This window comes from Octodon degus, unplaced genomic scaffold, assembly GCF_000260255.1.
Source record: "Octodon degus isolate 3935 unplaced genomic scaffold, OctDeg1.0 scaffold00011, whole genome shotgun sequence".
Classification (NCBI taxonomy): domain Eukaryota; kingdom Metazoa; phylum Chordata; class Mammalia; order Rodentia; family Octodontidae; genus Octodon; species Octodon degus.
Genome location: NW_004524587.1, coordinates 11,068,325 through 11,074,220, shown reverse-complemented (window position 1 = coordinate 11,074,220; position 5,896 = coordinate 11,068,325). Strand labels below are relative to the sequence as shown.

At 36.0% G+C, this 5,896-nt stretch overlaps 1 pseudogene; it reads left to right on the top strand.

Annotated features, from left to right (window-relative positions):
* Positions 1-1,141: 1,141 nt before the first annotated feature.
* On the top strand, positions 1,142-1,720 carry LOC105741434 (annotated as a pseudogene).
* Positions 1,721-5,896: the final 4,176 nt, after the last annotated feature.

The window sequence follows — 5,896 nt, the reverse complement described above, 5'->3', positions numbered from 1 at the left end:
AACCTACAGCAATCATTTTTTTTCAAAGAAAATGATTTTCTTTGGTACATTTTATGCATATGTAATGATCACATTCATCATAGGGAATCTTTACCTGTACATGAAATAACTTGATTCTTTGCCTCCCATTCCTCTACTCTCCCTTCAGCTCTTCTTCCCCTGCTTGCTTACAAAAACTTAATTTCCATTTTTCCTTATTTTCTCATTTTTTTTTACTTTTCCCTTTCTTCCTTCCCCCCTCCCTTCTATTCCCCTTCCCACTTGAACATTGTTTTCCTCTTTCACAATATGCAATATACATTTTGCTCCTTAGTTACACTTTTGTGAGAAACAGTGCAGTATTTATACATGCATATCTGATTTATTTCACTTGTGAGTATGGTTTCGAGGTGCTAGACATGTCTCAAGCTTATCCTTCATCGTGGCAGAGTAATACATCTTTATTCATTCACCAGTTGATCAGCATTTGGGCCATTGCCAAGATGCGGCAATTATAAACTGTACTACTGTTAACACGAGTGTGCTTATATCACTGTGGTAGGATGCTCCTAATCATTTCAGGAAGATACCAAGAAGCATAGTTGGATAGAACAGACTATCTACTTCTAGAGCTTTGAAGCATCTCCACATTGGTTTCCACATTGGTTGCACCAGTCTACACTCCCACCAAAAGTGAAGAAGGTTCCTTGTTCCCCACATCCCTGCCAGCACTTGCTATTGGTTGATTTCTTGACGATAGGCATTCTTTCTAGCATGCGATGGAATCTCGGAGTTGTTTTAATTTGCCTTTCATGAATAATACATGATGTTGGACAATTTTTCATCTATTTACTTGCTGTTTTGCCTTCTCTACCTGAGAAGTATGTATTCATTTCAGATGCCCAGTTTGGGGTTTGACTTTTTAAATTTGACGTAGTCTTTTTTTTTTTAATTGTTTATAGATTCTAGATAGCAATCTTTCCCTTGAGGAGCATCTGGAAAAACATTTTCCCCACATTCAGGGTTGTCTCATCACTCTGTTGGTGGTTTCTTTTGCTGTGCAAAAGTTTTGAAATATAATGAGATTCCAGTTGTTGGTTCTTTGTGATAGGTTTCTGTACATCAAGGTTTTGTTCAGCTCTTAGCCGCATCTCCTGCAAGAATGAAGACCATTCTTAGCAATCAGACTGTCGACATTCCAGAAAATGTTGACATCACTCTGAAAGGATGTACAGTTATTGTGAAGGGCTCCAGAGGAACCCTGCGGAGGGACTTCAACCACATCAATGTGGAACTCAGTCTCCTTGGGAAGAAAAAAAAGAGGCTCTGGGTTGACAAATAGTGGGGAAACAGAAAGGAGTTGGCAACTATCCACATGATATGTAGCCATGTACAGAACACGACCAAAGGGGTCGCACTGGGCTTCTGTTACAAGACGAGGTCTGGGTGTGCTCATTTCCCCATCAGCATCGTTATTCAAGACAATGGGTCTCTTGTCAAAATCCAAAATTTCTTGGGTAAAAAATAAATTCACCGAGTTCATATGAGGGCAAGTGTTACTTGTTCAGTATCTCAAGCCCAGAAAGGTGAGCTAATCCTTAAAGGAAATGACACTGAACTTGTTTCAAATTCATCTGCTTTGATTCAGCAAGCCATGACAGTCAAAAACAAGGATATCAGAAAATTTTTGGATGGTATCTATGTTTCTGAAAAGGGAACAGTTCAGCAGCCAGATGAGTAAGATCCAAGAGTTAATCCAACCACAGAAACAGGCTTCTGGATTATAAAGCCAGTCTGTGATACTTTAATGAGACAATAAAAGATCATTATTAAATTTTAAAAAAGGTTTTGTTCATTAAGTCTTTGCCTACAACAGGTCTTCAAGAGTTCTACCTATTCTGTCTTCCAACAGATTTAATGTTTCTGCTTTATATTTAGATCTTTTATCCATTTCAGTTTTAGTTTGGTGCATGGTGAAAGATACAAGTCTGATTTTAACCTTCAGCATATAGAAATCCAGCTTTTCCAGCTCTACTTATTAAAGAGGCTATCTTGCTTCCAGTGAATGTGTTTGGCACCTTTGTCAAAGATTAGGTGCTAAGTATGCCTGGAGTTGTCCCTGCATCTCATAATCTGTTTCATTAATCCTCAGGTCTGTCTTTTGCCTGTATCATGCTATTTTTATCACAGTAGCTTTGTAGTATAATTTCAAGTGAGGAATTGTCCCTGCCTTGCCTTTGTTGTTCAGATTTGCCTTTGTTATTCTAGTTCTCTTCTGGTTCCAAGTGAATTTTAGGATTGTTTTGTGAGATATGCCTTTGGAATTTTGATTAGGATTATATTAAATCTGTATATCAGGGCTGCCCAGATAGCTCAGTGGATTAAAGCGCTTGCTTAGGCAGCCACAGAGACCTGGTGTTTGATCCCCAGCATGGGATGCCAGCCCCACCCCAAGGCACACTGAGCAAGATAGTGAGACTGGCCATGGTGGCATGTGCCTGTTATCCTAGTGCTTGGGATGCTGAAGATAAGAGAATAATTGCAAGTCCATTATGTGCAGTGAGACCCTGTAGACTCTGTACTAAATATATTTTTTAAAAATCTGTATAGCAATTTTAGAAGCATGGCCATTTTCACTATGTTGGTTCTCCCTACCCAAGAACAAGGGATAACTTTCCATTTGCTGATATTTTCTTGAAGCTTCTTGTTCAGAGTATTTTATTTTTCAATGTAAAGGTCTTTTGCTTACTTTGTTAGATGGAGTCCTAGGTGTTTCATTTTTTGATGTTATTTTGAAAGATGCTGTTTCCCTAACTCTTCTCTCAGCAAATTTGTTATTTGTGTACAGGAATATCTATTGATTTTTGAGTGCTGACTTTGAATCCAGATTTGGGGACCTTCTATGTAGAGTATCACGTCATCTGTGAATCATGATAATTTAACTTCTTTTCTTGTCCTTATTCCTTTTATTTCTCTCGGTCTAATTGCTCTAGCTAAGTTTCCAGAATTACACTAAATAAGTGTAATGACAGTGGCCATCCTTGTTTTGTTCTTGATTTTAGAATGAAGGTTTTCAGTTTTGTCTATTCAGTGTGATATCAGCTATTGATTTATCATAGATGGCTTTTCATCAGATTGAGATAAAGAACATATATTCCAATTTTCTGTAAGATTTTTTATCATGAATGAGCATTGGACTTTGTCAAATGCTTTTTCTGTATCCGTTGAGATGATCATATGGTTTTTTGTCCTTGGTTCTGTTAATATGGTATATTAATTTGCTGCATTTTTTGCTAGTTATCTTGTTGAGGATTTTTGCATCTATGTTCATTAAGGAGATTGGCTTATAGTTCTCTTTCTTCCTTCTGTGGCTTTGGTATCAAGGTAATATTGCTTCTAAGGATGAATTTGGGAATATTGCTTCCCTATCAATTTCATTAAAGCATTTGAGTAGCGGTGTTAGGTCTTCTCTGTATTTCTTTTAAAATTCAGTAATGAATCCATCAGGGCCCTGTCTTTCATTTGTTGGTAGGTTTTTAATTACATCTTCAATTTCATTACATGATACTGTTTTATTTCAATTTTTTATATCTTCTTAATTCAGTTTTGGTAGTTTATACGTATCTAGGAGTCTGTCCATTTCTTCTGTACTTGCCATCTTATTAGAACACAAGTCCTTAAAGTAGGTGGAGATGATCTTTTGGATTTCTGCTGAATCCATTGTAATTTCACCCATTTCATTCCTAACTGCATGGATTTGAGTCTTTCTTTTGATAAGGTTGGCTAAGGTTTTTGTCAATTTTGTTTAATCTTTCAAAGAACCAACTCTTTAGTTAGTTGATTATTTTACATTGTTTTCTTGATTGCATGCATTAATTGCTGCTCTGAGCTTTATGATTTCCTCCCTTGTATGAGCATTGTGTTTGATTTTCTCTTCTTTCTCTGGAAACCTGAGGTTCAACATTAAGTTGTTTATTTGAGCTCACTCTTTTTCAAATATGAGTATTCACTGCTATAAATTTCCCTCATAGGACCACATTCATTGTGTTCCATAAGTTCCAGAATGTCATATTGACATTAGTGTTTAATTGTAGAGACTGCCTAATTTCTTCTTTAATTTTATCCATGACTCAGTGGTTAAGCAGGAGGACGTTATTTAATTTCTATGTGTTTATGAAGTCTTGTGGTTTCTTTGGCTATTTACTTCTAATTTCATTGCACTATGGCTTAATAACATACATGAGATAGTTTTAATTCTTTTGCACTTAGTCAAACACGTTCTATGAGCCAGTATGTGGTCTATTTTGGAGAATGCCTGGTACACTAAGAAGAATGTATATTTTGATGTTGTAAAGTGGAACACTTAGAAGACATCTACTACATCCATTTGTTCCAAAGTTTGGTTCAGTTCTAATTTTCATTGTTGAATTTTTGTCTAGTTGATCTATTTGTGACAACAGGTTATTGAAATCCCCCAATACAATTGTATTAGTGCTTGTTTGATTTTTGATGTCCATTAATATTTATTTTATGTAGTTGGGTGCATTGATATTTGTTTCATATATGTTTATGATTGTTTTCTCTTCCTCTTGAATTGTTCACTTTACAAGGATATAGTTGACCTTTTTGTCACTCTTATTCGGTTTTGACTTGAAATCTGCTTTGTTTGCAAGTAGAATAACTACTTATACTTTTTTCCAGATTCCTGTTGCATAGAGTTACTATTTTCCATCTTTTGACTTTCAGTCTATGAATTTCTCTTAAAATTAAATGTGTTTCTTTTCTGCAACATATTGTTGGATCTTGCTTCTTGATCCATTCTGCCTGTTTCTTTTGACTGGTGAATTGAGACCACTATCATTGTTGGATATAACTAATATATACTGACTTATTCTTGCCATGTTGTTTTCCCGTTGTTGGCTCCCTTTCTTTCACTCTATTTTCTTGTTTGTCTTATCTGGTAGATTCACTCTGTTGAGATCTCTGAAGTTGTAGTCCTCCTTATCTCTTTGTAGAATGTCCTTCAGTATATTTCCAAGTGCTGGTTTTGTGGTCATGAATTTTCTCAGGTATTCTTTGTCATGGAAGTATCTTATTTTTCCATCAATTTTGAAAGATAATTTAGTGGAGTACATCATTCTGGGTTGGAGTCTGTTTTCTTGGAGGACTTGAAATAGTTCACTCCAAGCTCTCCTTGACTTGAGGGTTTGTATTGGGAGTGAGCTGTGATTCTGATGTGCTTTCTTTACAGGTGATTTGCTAAGCTGAATTTTCTAGCCACATGATAAAATACATTTTATTTTCGTAACCAACAGGGATTATTTAGGTGGTGGGTTTATGGAGCTCACATACTTTTCATATCTCAGTGAACACTTTTCACATGGTTTATAGACTTGTACATCTATGTGATTTTTTTGTGAGATATTCTAACTTTCTGCCTTTCTTCTTTTTATTAGATGAGTCCCCAAAATATAAGCAATTGAGGGTGTGACCACCCTTGTCAGCTACCTGTGCAGGGACTAACAAATGAATCCCTAGCAAGAATATTATATTCTCAGTGACATTTTTTTCCTCCAGGGGTCCAAAGACACCGTTAGCAAATATTGGTATTGATTGCATATTTTGATCATATACTGATAATAGGAATGTTGTCAACAGACATGTTTCTGTTTACTTCTCCCAAACTAACAGTTGGAAATGATGCTGAACTCCTTCAGGGCAATGGCTGTGTTTTATTTGTTTCATGTCCTCAGACGCCAGCACATGCTGAGCACCAATTAGATGCTCAATAAATATTAGAAAAAAATTAATCAGAAGTGGAAGGACTTTCTCTTCCTTCCTTCCATGGCAGCATATTTACATCAGAAAAAAAGTGTCATATGCATTGATTAATAACTGCAGACAGAGTATCATTTTA